This window comes from Cryptomeria japonica, chromosome 3 (genome assembly GCF_030272615.1).
Source record: "Cryptomeria japonica chromosome 3, Sugi_1.0, whole genome shotgun sequence".
Classification (NCBI taxonomy): Eukaryota; Viridiplantae; Streptophyta; class Pinopsida; order Cupressales; family Cupressaceae; genus Cryptomeria; species Cryptomeria japonica.
Window position 1 is genome coordinate 803141569 of NC_081407.1, and position 21633 is coordinate 803163201.

Below are 21633 nucleotides of genomic sequence, written 5' to 3' on the forward strand. Positions count from 1 at the left end.
GAATAGCTTTCCTATATCTTATGCCAGTATGTGTTCTACATTGATTAGATAGATGTCCAAATCTTCCACAAAAATAACATCTTACATTCATTCTGCAGTTTTCTGAATTATGACCAATTTTGTTGCATTTAAAACATTGACCAGTGGGTGTAGTAGTCTTCTGATAATTTTTAGATCTACATTGATTTTCTCTATGATCATACTTGTTACAGTTAAAGAATTTCCCATTGAATTTGTAAGCATTAGGTTGTCTTACCGGTTTACTATGATCATGATTGTTTGCAGTACCAAAGCTTTGACCAACTTCAAAGCCAAGGCCACTTGTATCACCATTAGGTTTTTGATTCTTCAGCATGTCAACAAGTTCTTCTAAACTTTTCTTGAATTTCTCCTTGTGTAGCAGTCAGTTCATTCTCCAAGATTCCTTTTTGTCTCATGAGTTCAATTCTGTCATTTTGTGTATGCATCAAATCTGTCTTCAACATATCATTTTCATGACCGAGTCTTGTGTTTTCATTTCTAGCATCATTTAGTCTTCTAACCAAATCATCTTCATTATTCTTTCTATCTTCAATTTCTTTACAAAATCTCATAGTCATATCTTGCATCTCATTCTTCATTGTATTGTTCTCTTGTCTCAATTTGTTTACCAGATCATTAAGAGTTTCTTTTTCATCTTCATCATTCTGCATCTTTTCACAAAGTTCTCTTCTTTTATTCCTTGCTATAGTGAAATTTTCTTGAAGTCCTCGAATAATATCCTGTGCAACCTTTAGATCATCCTCAAGTTTGATATTCTTTAATTTTTTTGCATCATAGTCTGAAAGAGCTGTTTCCAATTGCTTTCTCAAATTTTCCATCTCTACCAGTGTCAAGATCTTCGTCAAGCTATTAGGCTTTTGAAAATAGAGGACCAGGCTCTAATACCAATTGTTAGGATTCCCAAAGATACTAAGAGGGGGGAGGGTGAATTTGTATCTGACTAGTATAATAATTTTCTTAACTTATAACATGAAAAGTATATCAAAACTGTGTACTGGTAAACCCAAAATAATGCAGTAAATAAGAATAGAAACCACAACATAAGAGACACACCATAACACGATATTTTAACGAGGAAACTTGGTGTGGGAAAAACCTCGGTGGGATTTGTGACCCACAATATTCACTTACTGGCCAATAAGAGATTATTACTGCTTACAATAGGGGCCCGCACATGCAGGAAGGCCAAGTGCCTAGATCTCACTACTCAATTACAAAGAAGTCACACTGACTTACAAAATGGATTATACTAATCCAATGTCTTGTACTGCTTTAGATCAACATCCGCTATGCTAGATTCAGTACCGGTTTAAGCTCTGCAATATACATAAACCCTTATCCCAATAATTCACACATTAGGTCTGCTATCTTCTTTTCATACTTCACATTATCTCTTATCTTAAATCATCTACAATGATCTCATACATATATGAGTCATATTACAATTTGCCAAGTCGGCTTACAAAATATTTTACAATTAAATACAAAATACATTTAAACAAAATTCATGTCGGCCATGGTATCGGTGATCAATATTTTTGATGTCAGTGATCTATATGTCAGTGTAGAGTCTGTCAGTGCTTGTGTCTGCCTGCTAGTATCACAAGATTGTAAGGTTGCCATCAATGACAATACCTTCAATCACCTACAATTTCTCATTGGAGTGTGCATTTGCCAACAAAAGCAAGCTCCAAGAGCTTGGTATGCTAGATTGGATAAATATCTTTTGAAGATTGGTTTTTCTAAAGGTAATGCTGATAGTGATGTATACTATAAAGTGACTAATGATGACATCTTGGTTATTGAAGTTTTTTTTGATGATATAATCTTTGGAGGAGAAGATGGTCTATGTAAAGACTTTTCTATTGAAATGCAACAAGAATTTGAAATGTCTATGATTGGAGAGATAAAATTCTTTTTAGGATTGCAGATTTCACAAACTGATAAAGGTATATTCTTGATTTAATCCAAGTACTTGAAGGAGTTACTACAAAAATTTGGGATGGAGAACTCTAAACCGGTAAGCACACCTATGACTACAAATGACAAATTATCACTAAGGGATGAATCTACACCTGTTAATCCGACTAGGTACAAATCTATGATAGGAGGCCTATTGTATTTGACACAAACAAGACCTGATATTATGAATGCAGTTTGTATTGTTTCAAGATTTTAGAGTAATCCTAAAGAAAATCATGAATCAAAAATAAAAAGGATTTTCCGGTACGTACAAGGCACTACAAATCTTGGCTTATGGTATCCAAGATTAATTTCTTGGAAGCAGATTAATTTCTTGGTTGAGTCAGAAACAAAGTTGACATCTTTATCAATAATAGAATCAGAATATGTTGCAGCAACAACTAACTATACACATGTATTATGGCTTAAAAAATGTTGAAGGACATAAAGGTAAAATGCAAGGAACCTATAACTATCTATTGTGATAGCACAACAACAATTGATATATCTAAGAATCCGGTACTACATTCCAAAACCAAACATGTTTCTATCAAATTGAATTTTTTGAAAGAGAATGTTGAAGAAAAAGAAGTAAAACTGGTTTATGTGAATACTAAAGAGCAAATTGCAGATATTTTCACTAAGCCTTTTCCTAAGGAGAATTTTGAATATCTCAGAGATCAGCTTGGGGTCATACCCCCACCGTTAGAGACTTAGAAAGTTGATATTTATCATCAACCAATAGAATTAACAGAGAAATCTTTTATTCCGGCTTTGATGAGGAGAGCTACTTCTTAGGGGAAGTAGTTGGTATACTGAACTGGTTGGTATTTTGTATTTGAACCTGGTTTTTGTATTAACTTTGGAATTTGATGTCAAAGGGGGAGAGATTGATATGGAAAAAAACAAGGAAAACTCATGTTACTCCTAGGGGGAGTGATTGTTACTTTGGGAGAGATTGATTACTCTCTGTATCTAAATTTTGATTTCTGGTTATGATCTTTTTTTAGGAGATTGTTGGTTTTTGGTATTTGGCATTTCTGTTTTGGCACTTTGATGTTCTTTCCATCTTGTGTTGCCATCAATGCCAAAGGGGGAGATTGTTGGTATTTTGGATATGTTGATATGGTTTTGTCATTGATGTCAACACCTATTAACTCTTATCAACTCTGGCACTTTGGAGGATTGGCAATGTTCACCGACAAGCAAGTGACTTTATGCACAGTCATTGGTATCTGGTACACCGCCAGGATATATTGTTCACCGACACTTGGAATGACATGGAAAACACCTGGTTGAGTCGAAGACATCGTTTGGACACCTTGTCTTGGAGATTTGTTCATTGGTATATTCATGTTTGCATATTTGCTGTTACCGACAAATAGGTCCAGAATAAGCACCGATAAACTTATCTATTCCAGATCAGCACGACACGCTTTGGAGATGATTTTGTTGTTATTGTAAATGCATTAAGCTGACATGTTGAATCAGCTATTGTATCGGTTATTGATTTACTTGTAATTGATTTTATTATAATATCTTTTAGAGCCGACCTACCAAAATTGGTTTCAGGTTATGGTATATATGTAAGATCTTATTTGTAAGATCGATATGCAATTGGGAAAAGGAATTGTAAGAAGGTATATGCGAGAATAAATAGAGCTATACATGCAGACATCATTTGAAGGTGAAGCAAGGTTTTTGTGAAGGCAAATCAAAACTGAACCGGTACTGAATCCAGCATATGAAGATGCTATTTTGAGAAGTACATCATTATTGGATTTAACCATCCAATTGTAGTCAGTGTGACTCCTATTTGTGTTTGAGTAGTGAGCTCTAGGTGCTTGGCCTTTCTGCATGTGCAGACCCCATTTGTATACACATACTATCTGCAGTAGTATCATTTGATTGTGGGTAAGGTTTCCCACTATTGGTTTTTCCCCTTACAAGGTTTCCATGTACAAATATTGGTGTTATGTGTTGTGGATGTTATTGTCTTTCTATTTCATGCATTAATCTTTACCAGTACTGCAATTAACTAATAAACTGTCTACCGGCATAAAGTTTGGTTTACCGGTATTAAGCATTAAGTTGGTTAAGTTGTTTTTGTATTGAATTTATTTGACAACTGATTCATCCCCCCCCTCTCAGTTATCTCTGGGACCTAACAATCACACCTCGCTTGAAAGAGGGGCAAAATGTATACACCTAAAGAAGGTCTAAAGATAATATATTAAAGAAGCAATTATTTAATTAATCCCCCTTCCCAATTTAATTGAATTCATTAGCAATTTGATTAAATATCCCCATTCATCTACTTATTAATAAATCTAAGGATTTATTTAATAGGTTCATTTCAATAGTTCCTTTTGATTAATTAATCTAAATTAATTAATCCTCCCATTTAATTCATTTCTTATAATCCCCTAATTAATTAAAACAAATCAATTTATGATTTGTTGAAAGTTAATTAGCCTTTTCCTATTATTTGAATTTTAAAATTCAAATTAACCACATGCCTCCTAACTTCTAACCACCTAACCTAACCATCCCCTAATCTAATCCATTCCACCTAATCTTGGGTTTAGCTAACCCTATCCTATCTTGCACATCCTAACCTCCTATGGGGTGGATATTCTCCCCTTGAGACACATGGCACTTATGCCACATATGTCCTCCCTTGGACACTTGCTCTCTTATGAGAAAGGCTCCTTGACACTTGTCACCACAAAGATGACAAGTGTCCCTCCCTCCAACCTCTTCTCGAACATCCTCCAATTTGACCCTTGATATCTTTAGACTCAATTTTGATCATTGATTCCTGCCACCTCACCCTTGGCCTTGGAAATCCTATAAATATCCCCCATTTTGGAGCACCAAGGATCTCATATTATATCATTTTAGGCATTGTTATTATAGGAACATCCCATCTCATTTTCATCTCAAGAATTGTTATTATAGGCATATCATCTTTAGCATTCTAGTTTAGCATTATTATCATGTTTTGCATCTTAGATATAGCTTAATTTGATCATATTCTAGCATAATTGTAGAATTATATATCATAATCATGCATATCATTAGCATAATTAGATTCTTGGATCAATATAGAAAAATCATACACTCATCTAGCTTACATATCGTGTCCTTTTAAATCCTCCACCTAGGTGTAGTCAAGTCACTGGGATTGCTCATCTAGATCTGAGAACAAATCCACACTCTCATCTCTTAGGCGATAGGTCGCTTTGTCATGGTTTATCTTTCATTTGATTTCAATTTTTTAACCATGCTTGTAATGATCTATTGAGTGTTTGTGTTGCAGCTGCAGGTATCCTACTTCACACACACACAACAATAATAAATACAATGACATGCACTTGGCTCATACCAATGCATATGGATAACTGAAAATCTTGCTTACTGTCATTGATGTTGTCATAGTCTGGATGATTGTATGCTGCTTTATGGATTTTCATAGTGACCTTGTTGTGCTTAATTCACAGTGGTCTTTGAAAGCTCTAAGGCTACAAACTTGTGTCCATATTGAAACCTGCTCTAATCTCTATCATCTTCTTGTTTAGCCTTTGTGATGAGATAATTTTACTGTCATTGCATTAATGATTGCTGCTTTGTCCTATAGGTCTGAGATGACCTTGCTAGTTATTGTCCTTGATGTTCCAATACAAGTTATGCACTTATCACTCTATCACTGCACTGTTTGGCTTTTCATATGTTAGCATGCTCTGTTGTAATGATCTGTAAAAGTTTTGCATTACCCTCCTCTCAAGATTAGTGTAAGAAGTTGTTTTGCTACTTAACTTCCTTACAATTATTGTATGGATATTGGTGTTGTGCAGGAATGCAAGTACTTGGTGTTGTGCAAGAATGCAAGTACTAGACATCGACTCAACCTGGTTGCACAGGTCTAAGCGTTTCCTTAATCTCAATGGAAAGTTGATTAGAGGTGACATGAGATCGTATCACACACTCTAGGATTAGTTGGTACCTTGTTAGTCTTAGCATCTTACCTAGAGTTGCCTTGTTAGATGTCATATGGTATTTCATTTTATCCTATGTTGGGATGCTTTATGGAGTTGTGATTAATAATTAAATTTTTAATTAATGGATATATATAGTTTATCAATGTTTAAGATTAATTTGGCTGGTACTAAGATAAATATAAATATAATTAGTTATTGGGGTTATAATTAAACAAATTAATGTTATGTTGAGGCTTTATATTTGATTGAGCGTTTATATTTATTTATGTATTTGATTTATTTAACTTATTGGTTATTGGTTTATCTAATTGTTATATTATTAATTGATCTTTTTACTCATTGGCTTTATTGTTTATTTACCTACCCTTCTTCCTTATTGATTTAATTAATAATTTACCTTTATTTATTTATTTGATTTATTGTTTATTTTACTTGCCCTTTTCTTTTATTGGTTGAATTTGGAGGATAATTTTATTTAATAATATTTTACTTTGATTTTCGTAAAGTTGGTAAAGTTTATTATTAATTTTATTATTTTTGGTTGGCAAGGATGAGGTATAGTTTTGGGAGATTAATCTTAAATATGGATTTTTGGTATTGCTTAGGGTTTCTTTTATCTGGAGAATTTTATTGAAGTTTTAGATTTGGTTTTGTTGGATTTATCTATGAAAATTTGAGGATTTGAAGCTTTGGCATTTGCATTGCATTGTTGCTAGATTTTGGATTTGCTTGGCGACTTCAAAATTTCTTCTTCCATTCTCATTTACCATTTCTTCATTTTTCCAGGTCGGTGGTTTAGATCCGTTTACTATGCATATTATTTTGAAAGAAAATATTGTTTGTGAAAGATTGTATGTCGAGATTGTGGAAGAAAATTGTTGCTTTGCTTTGTGAAAATGATTTACAAATGTTATGTTTATTGTAATGCCCCGCCAGGAAACCCCTAAGGGTTTAAGTTAAAAACACTCAATTAGAGTGTAAATATTTTTTTAAAAAAACAATAATTAAGAGCGTTAATGAAAAATTACAACATTAAGATAGTTTGAAGTTATCTCAGTTCATAATTAGACACAACATTAAGATACATTGGAGTTATCTGACAACTTAGATATCACAGCGGAAGGCTAAAACGATCCTAAGGAGTTTCCCAACGTGATTACATAACCTCACACCTAACTCAACTTGCGTCATTAGATCCATTAAACTGGATATCTTAATTACGAGATAATGCATAGATCTTGTTTATATATGTGTTCAATGGTTTGACATCTTATATCTTAAGGAGCGTTCAAATTCTTTGGGTGGTTAAGAGGCCATTGAGGGGTTATTTATTCAATGCACTTAAATTCATAATTTCATTTAGAGGCCTCCAATAGGTTCAAGCGTTTTAAATATAACAAAGTCCATTCATTAGGGTTTTAAGATAACCATCCACACTTGAAAACATCCTTAAATGCTATAAATATGCTTAACGAGATCCATTCGTTTAGGGTTAAACTACGATTAGTAAAACGAGGATTCCATCATTTGATTTCTTTAAAATAATCACCCACATTTGATATATGTTTCTTAAATATTAAAAGGTATGGTTAATAAGAAAAATTCATTCCTTAAAGATTAACTAAAGTTAATAGAATGAGATCCCTTCATTAGATTTCGTGCATAACCAACTGATGAGTTGAAGTTCTTTTATGAAAGGTATAATGTGAGTAGCCATGGAATTCATTTGAAGTTTTAATAATGCAAATAAATGGACTAATATCATTAAGAAGGATATGCATTAGGATGCACGAGAGCATCCTTTAAATTAAAGTATCGTTAACTAGATGACATTCAACATTTCAAGATTAGAATAATTAAGATCATAGTGACATTCTTCTATTAGGATTAAAATACAAATTCCTGATTGCATATCACTCTCTTTTTTTTTTTTTGTTAAATGAACTTAAAATGAGAGGGGTACTTTTACTAAGTTTTAATGTATAAACAACAAATCAACTTATTTCCCATTTTAGATCAACTTTAGCAATCATGAGGGATTCCTTTTATAAGGATTAAAATATGGATATCTAACTGAGTTCACCCAATTATAAAATAAATCTGGTGAGGATTATTGGTTACAATTGCGACATAAATAACTAAATATATTCATCCATATAGTGGAATATACTTAACATGGCGTTGCTCATTCGAGAAGATAAAAGTAATTACCTATAAGTTGATCATCCTTTAGATTCCAACTTAGAAAATTATAACATTAATTCTATCTTTATTTTCCCATACTCATTTGGTCAACTTACATGCTTAATAACAAGTTAATTCATTGATGTAACCTAGCAAGATTCTTTCCACTATTACTACATCTATTTAACCTTATCAAAATACTTCTTTCCACAACTTTAATTACAATATTTTAAAATACTTTGCCATAATCATAATTTACAATGTTTTATGAACTTAAATAACTACATTTATCCAGATGAATAATGTTATGCACTTAGTTTGAATACATTAAATTTCCACCATACACTTATGCAAGAATACAACCATTCATGATAATTTAAAACTTAAAACAAAGTAAGCTAAAAACATCGCACAACACAGATATGATCTCGGAGTTCACCCCTAAAGGGCTACATCTCCGGGTCTGCTCAACTGCAAGACCCCTCTGGCATTTAATATAGTTAAGGTTACATATTTACATGTCTTTACAACTCTGCCTTTTAGGTGAACACATACACTATTCAACATCTATCTCGATTGATTATTACATAGTGATCCCTTTTAAAAGTGGGTCAAATTGAATTATAACCAAAAGAAAACAACAAACCTAGATTCTATTGCTTGACGGTAGCCTAACTAGGGGCTTGACCTACTTATAACCAACCACTATCATAACAAGTCTTGCCATTCCATAACCAAATTCTATTATAGAAATTTAAACCTACATAGGCATAATCCGGTAGAGATGTTCGTTTACCATAACTGTCTAACCATTAATGTCGAACAAGTTTACGGATTTGATAATTTAGCTTTTATTTAAAATTTCGTATTAGTCCACCATGACTATTTAGTCCATGTAAAAAAATAAGTGTTAACTTGAGTATGATGAAACCAATATGACTATTTGTATTCAAGTATGGATTTACTAATGTTGATTCCCTAAAGTCCAAATATATTAATTAATAATCCAAGATTTATAGTATACGAAACTGAATTTAAAATTGAATAATATCAAAGAACTGAATGTAAATCCCTTATACTAATTTTGAATTCACTTGTTAATCTGATTCTTCTCTATTTTTATTTTTTTATATCTTATATGCATATATTCATTTATTTATTTTTAAAACCATTATATAAAATAAATAAAATAAATAAATAAATAATTAAAAATAAAATATGATAAACTTTTTTTAAATTTAAAAAAAAAACAAAATAAAGAGTGGGAAGGTACCCACGTGGACACCCACGTGGGCCCTCCCCCCCTGGCAGCCCAGCTACCATTGGTAGCGCTGCTACCAAATGGTAGCAGGCCGCTACCTTTGGTAGCGCTGCTACCATTTGGTAGCAGTCCGCTACCTCTGGTAGCGCTGCTACTAACAGTAGCAGTTGCTACCAGCAGGGATGGCGGGGGGGTTTAAAAAAGCATTTTTTTTTTATAATTTTTTTTTAAATAACAAAACAAAAACAGGCATCAAAACAGATTTTCCTGGGCTGAACAAATTTCCAGGGTTATACAGATTTAAAAAAAAAACAAATACAATCCCCCTAAAATCCCCAAATATTTATTCCTTCTGTTTTTTTTTTGAAGAAAAACACAGAATGAAACAACCAAAATAACACAAATCTTCCATTATCTTTTTTTTTCACAAATCCATTCATTTTCTGGATTTTACCAAAAACTACATTATGGGAAAAATAATTCCTCATCAAGTTTAAAATCACAAAATCCATTAAGAACAAGGATTTGATTCAAGAAACAACCAAGTCTGAAAGTAAACTGAAAACTAAACCCCAAATCATTCATGGGTAAGACTAAATTTCTTTTTGTATTCAACAAATAAATAAGGTAGTAGATTCGAATCCTACCTTATAACGCACTCCAGGCATGAATCCGATGAAGAGCTCCACCTGCAACTCCAAGCAAGAGAACACCATTTTTCCCCTCCATTTTTCCCAAAAGAGAGAACCCCCAAAATGTTTACAAAACTAGGTTTAAAAGAGAAACCCTAATTTTGCCCTAATTTTAAATTTTGAAATTAGGCATTTATTTTTAAAATAAAATGGATGAAAAATGGAAACCTCTTATTCAATCCCTCTTATTCATTTTTCCTTTAAAATTAAAAAGCTTCCATTTCTTATTGCGTTTTTAAATTTTAATTTCTCACTATAAATTTTAGGCCTACTTTTATAATTCGGAACTATTGACCGGGTAAGGCGTTTGATTAATTTAATTTTCTAAAAATCAAACTTTTATACTATATCGACTTTACAAGTAAAAGGGAAATAATTTCGTTTAAATAATAATAATTTACCCCTTTTTTCTTCCAAAATGCGGAAATGAGTAATTTATTTCTATCTCCCAAATGGCTTTAAAATTTTTCCTTTCTAAAACGCATAACTCAATAAATTCGTTATTTTAAAATTAGCTATTAAATTAACTCGCTATAACATAATAAAGCGACATTTTTAAATAAATGACTAATCTAATGCAAGAGTCTGATTTATTCTAATTTCTCAACTACAAATGCGTAAATGTCGCAAATGTGTAAATGAGCACACTAACCCCAGTTAAATACCTTAAGCTTGCTACAATAATAATTTAAAGCAAATCTCTTAAATTAATGATTAATCATATAAAAGAAACTACCTATTTAAATTTCTATATCTCTAATGTGTATGTTTAATCATAATTTTGAATTTAATACTTAGAACAACAAACTCCACTTACCTCGTGCAAGGCACGCAAATCAAGGAAGTCCTCCAAATCTCTTGACACGCATCCCAATGAAAAGCAAGCCCCATGAATCCACACACGATGCTCACCTAACCATGGCTAAGGCAAGACGAGAGTTATATGACCACTAAATCCGAATTCTAAAGATGAAGGAGGCATACTTAACCTTGCAAATCCCAAAGGAGATGAACCTTGCCCTAAGCGGTGTTGTACCTGCAATCTCCTGCACCCATGAATTCATACAAGCATGCATATACAAATACATATTCAATGAAGGCGTTAGCTCAAGATTTATCTCAAGGGTTAGGAACAATTACATTTACACGAAAATCGATGCAAAAGTGCAATAATAAGTATGCACAGTTATTTATATTATCTAAACTACACATTTCACCATGGTTAACCTACCTTTCAAGAATCCCACATAGGAAGTCAATCATGGTCAAACGGGTTTTACAAGTCTAGCTAGGGTATGGGCATTACATTTATTAATTCAGTTTGGTTATTGGTTATTGGGAGTTTTGGGCTTTATGTTTGTTGGGATGGCATTTTGGAAATTTGTGTACTCCCTTCTTTGCATTGTTTCTTGAAGGAGTGTTGTGTTTTATTGCCTCTGATAACTATTATGGTAGAGAGTTTAGTGTTACTTGTGACTTCTTTTATCTGTGATTTCTGGAAGTAGATTTTGGTGAGATGTGGGGAAGGATTTATCTTGTCCCAATTTATTGTGTTCTTGTTGCATTGTTTTCCTTTATTTGGTTGTAATACATCTTATTTTATTTGGGTTTGGAATCAAAAATTTTATTCTAGTGTTTCCCAGACTTAATTGTAAATTTTATCTTGCGTTTGAGATGTTTTAGTTCACTATTGTATATGCGCTAATTTGGAGACTATATGCACTAGACTGTTCCTTAAATGCACTATTATGGTTAATGTTCACACCACATCATTCTGTGTATGTGCTAGAGTATGTGTCATATATGCCAACATGAGTCACAGAGGCACTATTTTATGTATTAGATGCGCTTCTCTATTTGGCATATGTGCCATTTGATAGTTCTGATACTTAATATAAGTACAGATCCAATAGCCAACAAGATGAGAGGGGGGGGTGAATCATACAAACTTAATCATCCATAAAAACATCAAATTCAACCTCGGTAACATATATATCAGTAATATAACCAAAACTGTTAAACATGCAAACTCAAAAGCATATGAACAATATAAACCTCATAACACCAGATTTAACGTGGAAACCCGAATAGGGAAAAACCAATGTGGGATTTTGGACCCACTAAGAAATATACTCTTCTAGAGTATGCTCGGTAAAAGCAAATCTTGTTAAAGATTACAAACACATTGCTAGATGTGACCCGGTTAAGGGATTTCCCTCAGATCTGTTAAGATCTTCACTTTGTTAGAAGTGACCTTGTTAAAGGATTTCAAACACTCAATCAGAATGTCACCTTGCTAGAGGGTTTACTTATAAGACTGTTAAGTCCACTCAGTTAAGAGATTTTCTGTCATTTTCACAAAATAACAGTAATAAAAATCTATCTGCAACTTCACATCTAAAATGCTAAAGCAGATTCCTATTTGTTCAATACAATCTAGACATAGAACTAATCTTGTCTATCTGCTAGGCTTCTATACTCTGTTATTCTAACAGGTCTTCAAGATTCTGTGCTCGGTAATCACTATGTAGCATCCCTGTGCATACACTTGCTTGCATGCATTGTTTATCAACAGTTTCCTATTTATAAACAATTAGGTAACCGCTTAATCTCCTTGATCACATTTCCCATGGTCAATCATAGCCATTAGATCTTCAATCTTGTCCAGGTTCAATGCATCTTTCGATCTGAAAACGTTTTACCCCACCTTGGAACTTGCATAATAGTCTTGGAACTTGTGCCAGGGTATTGCGGTTCAATGTGAGCTATAGATCTTCATGCCGACTTTCCATTGCCTTAGATTCGTTAACAAACTTCTTCCACGGCTCACGAATCATTTGATCCGCTCCAGCTCATCAGCTTCCTTCATTAAATACCACATGTAAACATTTAATGCATTCTGTTATAGCTCGGTTACAACTCGGTAACAACTCAGTGAATACTAAACTCTGCTCGGTAGACATTTCGCCTTCATTAACCGATAGCGATAACCTTAGGGTTTACCGACTAGGTTCTTTGCTTGATAACATAGTATAGTATTAACCTTTACAATTTACAACATATGTATGATGTTAAAACAATCTAAAACATCATGATCTCATCATTGTCTGACTCAGTAGTAGTTTCCCATTGAATACCTTATCCATCCCCTTATTCATCATATTCTTTCCTGTGTCTTTTACCGACATCTTTATAATCTTCATATCATACTTCACAAGATATGGCAACATCATATTGAATTAGAAAATCAATTTCTTGACATCAATGACAAAATAATAATATCAAGATAGTAAAACATCTTTAATCAGTTATATCCATAATCATCAACAACCTTCTCAATATCCTTAAGAAATGCCAACAATCTTTCATTGTCTGTTATAATGCAATATTGATCAGATTATCAAAATTTACATGACAAAACCTTTTATGCCATAGCCAAGTATCATCAATCTTAGGATGCAAACACTTATTCCGAGTTGAGTCAAGGTGAAATGTATTACCTTTTGTTTGTGTCCCAGTAGAAGCTAACTTTCCATTCTTGTCATGAACTTTGACAATTCCTTTCTGAAATTCTATTTGGTAACCTGTGTTGTTTAGCTATGCTACACTCAACAAATTGTATTTCAAACCTTCAACCCAATAAACATCATTGCATCTTGCATCATCAAGAAGTCTTATAGATCCTTTACCTCTTACTGGACATGGTGCATCATTACCAAATCTACATAGCCTCCATCATAATCTTCTAACATAACAAACTTGTGTTTATCTCCTATCATATGATGTGAGCATCCACTATCTATAATCCAAGAATCATTAGTGTTTATGTGAGATATTAGGGATTTTTCTTCATACCTTTCTTCATTTGAGCCATCCTTGATAGCCACATAAACTACTTCCTCTGTATCAGTCTCATCTGATTTATCATCGTTAGATTCCTCATCAGCTATTAAGCATGTCTTTCTATCCCTTCTTCTAAAGTCTCGGTGTCCTCTGTAATGATTATCTTTCTGTCTGTCATCTCGGTAATCTCTCTTTTTAGTAAAATCTTTGTCAAGACAGTTAGAAGCCATATGTCCTATCTTATCACAATTGAAACATTTCAAAGGTAGTTTTATACTTACCTTTGCCTCTCGGTAACCTTTTGGCTAATAGTGCTTCAAACTCTTCTTGCTTTTTGATTTCCTCATATAGTTTGTGTACTTCTTCCATGTTCTTCCAAAATCTTTCACTTGCTCCACTGTGATCTCCTTTAGAGTACTTATACTTTCTTTCATTGTAATCATTAGATTCATCAAGATGAAAAGAACTAAATGCAAATTCAACTTTATTTACCGAAGATCCACTGTTATCAAAATTACTTAACTCAAATGCATGTAGCTTACCAATAGTAGCATCCAAAGAAACTGGCATATTAGGTATAGACCTTAATTCATTGATTGTAGAGACTCGGATTGCATAAGCTGGTAGAAGGGTTCTCAACAACTTACTTGTTATATCCTTTTCTTCAATAGTTCCACCTGCTCCTTTGATTTGATTGACAATCTCCTATAGTCTTGTACTATACTGAGTTATGTTCTCACATTCATTCATCCTCATAGATTCAAGTTGTCCTCTCAGATTATCTACTTTTTCTCTTTGAACATGTTCATCTCCTCCATATACTGATATGAGCTTATCCCACATTGCCTTTGCATCGTTGTAGCCTTCTAGATCATTAAACTCTGAATCGGTCAATGCAGATGTTATTTCAATCATTGCTTGAATATGTTCTTGCTTCGCCTTTATCTCTTCCATAGTCAATGGATAGGTGTTCGGTGTAACAAAATCATTCTCCAGATAGTATACAACATATTCTCCAACTCCTGATAGATGTAGCTTCATCCTTTTCTGCCATGTAGAGAAACTTGACTTGTTTAGCTTCAGTGCATCCCTCTTATACATCTTTGGATCTTTAACTCAAGTGCCTTTAAACTTTCCGTCTGGAGTCCAATGCTCTAATACCAATTGATAGTTCTGATACTTAATATAAGTATAGATCCAATAGCCAAAAATATGAGAGGGGGGGGGTGAATTATACAAACTTAATCATCCATAAAAACATCAGATTCAACCTCGATAACATATATATCAGTAATATAGCCAAAACTGTTAAACATGCAAACTCAAAAGCATATAAACAATATAAACCTCATAACACCAGATTTAACGTGGAAACCCAAATAGGGAAAAACTACTGTGGGATTTCAAACCCACTAAGAAATATACTCTTCTAGAGTATGCTCGGTTAAAAGCAAATCCTGTTAAAGATTACAAACACATTGCTAGATGTGACCCGGTTAAGGGATTTCCCTCAGATCTATTAGGATCGTCACTTTGTTAGAAGTGACCTTGTTAAAGGATTTCAAACACTCAATCATAATGTCACCTTGCTAGAGGGTTTACATATAAGACTGTTAAGTCCACTCAGTTAAGAGATTTTTTGTCACTTTCACAAAATAACAGTAATAAAAATCTATCTGTAACTTCACATCTAAAATACTAAAGCAAATTCCTATTTGTTCAATACAATCTAGACATAGAACTAATCTTGTCTATCTGCTGGGCTTCTATACTCTGTTATTCTAACAGGTCTTCAAGCTTTTGTGCTCGGTAATCACTATGTAGCATCCCTGTGCATACACTTGCCCGCATGCATTGTTTATCAACAGTTTCCTATTTATAAACAATTAGGTATCCGCTTAATCTCCTTGATCACATTTCCCATGATCAATCATAGCCATCAGATCTTCAATCTTGTCCAGGTTCAATGCATCTTTTGATCTGAAAATGTTTTACCCCGCCTTGGAACTTGCATAATAGTCTTGGAACTTGTGCCAGGGTATTGCGGTTCAATGTGAGCTATAGATCTTCATGCCGACTTTCCATTGCCTTAGATTCGTTAACAAACTTCTTCCACGGCTCACGAATCATTTGATCCGCTCCAGCTCATCAGCTTCCTTCATTAAATACCACATGTAAACATTTAATGCATTCTGTTATAGCTCAGTTACAACTCGGTAACAACTCAGTGAATACTAAACTCCGCTCGGTAGACATTTTGCCTTGATTAACCGATAGCGATAACCTTAGGGTTTACCGACTAGGTTCTTTGCTTGATAACATAGTATAGTATTAACCTTTACAATTTACAACATATGTATGATGTTAAAACAATCTAAAACATCATGATCTCATCATTGTCTGACTCAGTAGTAGTTTCCCATTGAATACCTTATTCATCCCCTTATTCATCATATTCTTTCCTGTGTCTTTTACCGACATCTTTATAATCTTCATATCATAATTCTCAAGATATGGCAACATCATATTGAATTAGAAAATCAATTTCTTGACATCAATGACAAAATAATAATATCAAGATAGTAAAACATCTTTAATTAGTTATATCCATAATCATCAACAACCTTCTCAATATCCTTAAGAAATGCCAACAATCTTTCATTGTTTGTTATAATGCAATATTGCCAACACCATTGTTTTCTATGGATGTGCTATTTCACTTGTTATATGCACTAAACTATGTAATAAAAGCATTATTTCTATATTTTTCTTTGTCAATTATTTTTGTGTCAATTTTTGAGTTTGTAACTTTCACCAGAGGCTTGATTTTGATTGTTCCAGTGATTCCCTATTATTGGTTCTCCCAAATTTTGATTCTTATGATGATTATTTGATTGTGTTATGTTTTTCGGGAGAGATTGATTATTTGCAGTGTATATTGGAATCCATGTATTGGTTATGTTTTGCATTATGATTTGTTGGGATCATCTTTTGGCTATGCCTTGATATTTGATTATTGGAATCTCATTTTGTATAAATTACATTGTTGAGACTATTAGTTCCATGTTATGGTATTAGTATATGGATTCATTGTGTTTATGGAACAAATTGAGATATTGAAACCTTTAGATGATTGTTTTATGAGATTCTTGAGATTCCATGTGTATTTATTTATATTGATGTTTTACCCTAGGTTTAGGATCATGTTAGGGGGAGTGGCTTCCAAGTGGGTGTTGAGGCCCAACAAGTGGCTACCAGGGAATCTCATTGGAAGTTTCCTTTAATCAAGTGATAATATTCATTAATTAATTTAGGGGTTTGGGTAGATCTCACATTAAAAATATAAATTGTGCTACCCCACTCATGGCCTAGTGTTCTAGTACATGGGTAGGATGAGATTGAGAAGTCTTGGAATGGCATGACTATAGTCCCTTGTTTTCATGAGAGGTTTAATTGGTTCCACATGGGTATCACTTGGGTGTTGGGGTTGAGAGAGACTTCTAGGGAAACCCTTGTTGATGGGCGCCAAAGTTTGACCACTAGGGAAACCCTTGTTGATAGCATGTGATGATACTCTTTCCTTATATGTGTCTTACTACCTTAGCCTTGAATTGATAGTTGCCTCTGGTGGGTTTTTGGTGATTTATGGTTAAGCCTTTTTAAGTTTTTTGTTCATTGCTTGATGATGATCTTGTTGAGAGTTAGTCTTTTGTCATGTGCCTTGGAGGTTGGGTGTCATCCTAGTCTAGTGTGTGTGTGGGGGACCTTATGTCAATCTCTATAGCAAGGGGGTCAACCTTTTTGGTTCCACATGGTCGGGTGGTTTGATGCCTTCTTCCATTGGGATTCTTCTTCATTGGATGTTCGTGTGTGTTTGAATATTTTCTGTCTCTTCGGCTTATGCTTGGATTGCAGATATGTTCTATGTTCTTGATTAAAAGGCTTCATTATTTATGTATCTTAGATATCTATCTTGTAATTAAGAATTATGAATCATTATAGGAATAGAAGATGCATAATGGGTGATTTCCTTGTGAAGGATGTAATATGTAATTAGGATGATTGTTCTTGTAACTAAGGATTATGATACCTTGTTAGAATAAATGATGTAATCTTGTAATGTATATAATTATACTATTTGTAAAATAAGAATATGTAACATGTTGAATTGTTATGTGAATGCCTATTAAGAAATGGATTATTTATGTTTGGAATTGTTGGTGTTATCTAGTTGTTTGAAATAATGTTTAGGAACATTTGGATTTGGTGCATTAAAATGAACCTAGTATGGGTATGACTTGGATTCATGAACAATGATGATGTGGATTATGGAAATATCTTAATAAGTTGAGGATCATGTATGCGCAATGATGTAGTTTTATGGTTGTATTTATATGTATATTAGTTGATATGAATGTTATAATTAATAAGGGATTTGTGTGGTAGAGTGTATAGATTTTGCTTATATCAAGTGATGTTATGTTAAGCAGCGATGTTGGAATACAGTAGGGAATGTAAATTTATTGGATTTTAATTTATGTAATGTGACTTATTTCTGCTTGCATAATTGTGTTTATATGATCATGTTTAGTTAATGTTTGTGTTGTAATTTTTCTTCTAATTTTTTTTATCTCTATCTTCTTAGTTATATGGATAGTTTCTCTAGGGTATTTTGGCAGGCATTATAGGAATATTGTAGGTAGGACTAATGGTAGCAAAGATCATGCACAAAAGAGGGAAATTTGAATGCACAAATTGAAAATTATAATTTAAAAATGCAAAATTTTATAAAAGTGATTGATTAACCAATTAATTAAGTGTAATGTTCGCCAAAATAACTCAGAGAAATCTAACTATCTAACAAAGAAATAGTTTTTTTTTTAAAGAACCACAATAGAATATGTAACTCACATTAAGGAAAACATACTAATTTATGATTTTCAACAAATATATTATTTAAGCATAAGCATAACCAATGCTAAACATGATCGTATGAACATAAGTACGCAAGTGAAAATAAACACCATCACATAGATTAATTTCCCTAGAGTGTCTCAACACCATCACTTAGCACTATAATAATAATATAAACAATATCATAACTCAACATATAATATTTTCATCTAAGATCATAGAAACAATCCATTGAACTAAATTATCAAGAACATTTGCCTTCCTAATCCAAATTACCATTATTACTTAGATTCATTTTAAATGCACCAAATCCAAATATTCCTATTCATTTACTCTCATTCCATAAATATCCATAGAAATCCCAAGATAACTAATCTAAGCATAGCCATTTCTCATATCAAGATATTACATGTCTAACAAGAGTACACCAACATATTTTACTACAAGAACCATAATATCTTTCTACTATCTCAATGCCCTGCTACATATTGTTACAATATTCTCTTACAACAAGATACATAATCTGTCAATCTACTAAAGAATATCTCAAGTTTTTGATTAAGGAAAATCAAGTTTTAAGGGACCCGAAACCCACTTACATAACACGGAGATAAGCAAAAGAGAAACTAGAAAGAACAAAACAAAGAGAGAAAGGCTGCAAAAGCACAACAAAAAAAACAACAACCAAGGAAAAGAACAACGCAAGGCCAGTGAGAAACTGGCAACCTAAAACCAGATTACATATCAGATGAAAATATTTATAGTCTCTTCCGCATCCTTAACCATCATCATCATCATCAAATTAGTTGCCTCTTTTAGTTCTTTGTTTTCCTACATCTGTTGATTGTCTTTGGTCTTCAACTCCAGCTCACTAGTATTTTGCCTGGTTCTGCGTCTGGAGGAGTGTAGAATAGAACTAGAGGCCAAATCGTCATCAATGATCACCGTATCTTTATTCTGCTTGTTCTTCTCGAGGCAAGAAACCAACACATTCATGTTGTGAGAAGACACCTTCAACACCACTAGACTATACTCCATGAATTTCTTCAAAGCATTCTCAGTTTTTTGAATCCAGTTGTTTATCAGACCATTATCAACCTCACCCTTTTCTTTGATAATTCTCACCACATCTTCAAGATGCTTCAAATCTCCCTTAATAATGTCCTTTTCTAACCAGTCTGGAATTTCTTCTTCATCCTCTGCATCACTAGTATCCTCCGCATCATCCTCTTTACCTTTAATGTTGGTATCCTTAATCAAATTCTCAATTTTATAATCCATGCCTCTCTGTTTATTCTGAATGTTGGAGATGTTATCAATCACCCATTTCTGAAAATTGAACATTTCTAGGGTACTATTTTTGGTAGCATTCAAAATGGAATCCATGTTCTCCATAACTGGGGTAGAGTCCATAGACCTAGGGTTTCCCTCCTCCATGCTGTGCTGAACATCATCCCTGCTATCCAAGACATAAGGATTATCCTTTGCTTTTGGCTCTTCAACATCCTCTTTTCTCTGCTCATCCCCTTCCTCACCCTCAACCTCCTTCTCCTACTCATTCTTTGCCTCTTCTTCCACCTCCTTCTTCTCTTCTGTGTCTTCTTTAGCTTCATCACTAACCCTCAATTTCTTATGCGGAGGAAGATTAGAAGAATCTTCATCAAAATCAAAGCCATCATAACCCTCAGAAATATGGGCATTCTCCACAAAGGGGTCATCCCTATTAGCCCTAGCTTTACCTTTCAAATGCTCATAAATTAAAAAAATAAGGCCTTGGTGAGAAATGGGGTAGGATTTAGGTTTCTTGGCATGGCCGGCCAGGCTATCATTAAGGGAAGAGGCCAAATAGAAGGGCAACAAAATCTTCGAGCCATGGCAAAAATGGTCAAGGATGACAAATTGGTAATTGTAAACTTTTGAAAACCTTTCATCAACTGTAAGGTATTCCATTAAAAATTTCAATATTTTATGCTAGAAAGATTTTACTTGGTTAGGGAGGGAGTAGGATGCATTGTCCTTCTTAGCGAGCCGAGCCCTTTCTTCTTCATTTTTAGGGAGATTCTTGGTAGCTTCCACCGAGAACTTGCAGTCTCTACAGAATTTGATGCCTTCCTTCTGCAATCCGGTAACCTCCGCCACCAAATCTTCATCCAGCTTCCATGTCTGGCCAAACAGAGTAACTTTATTATTGTTCCAGCCCTTGAGAAAACCATGTGAAATAGACTTCTTGCTCCTATGCAGTTTCTCCATGTAATCAGTGAATCCATATCTTGTTAGGCCCAATATAGAAAGCTAATGTACTGAGAGGGGAGGGGTGAATCAGTACTCCAAAACTTTTCTCTGATAATAACCTTACTATTATGCATAAACAGAATAGTGTAGTAACATAAAATAAAACTAAAATCAACAGATAACAATCATACATGATTCACTCCATAACACATATATTTTGGTCACGCAGAAACTCTTGGTTAGAGAGAAAAACTGTGGTGGGGATGGCACCCACAACTTCACTACTGCAATAATAAAGAATGCTCGGTTAGAGCTACATTTAGCTATTTTTGATAGCTTACCTTGTTAGGAGTATCAAGATTAGTTAGATCTACCTTACTAAAGGATTTTTACAACACTATATAAGTGTAGCACCTGGTTAAAGGACTTACAATTTATAGACTTGGTTAGAGTCTTTTACCCTGTTAAAGGTTTCTCTTACAACTTCAAAATATTACAATAA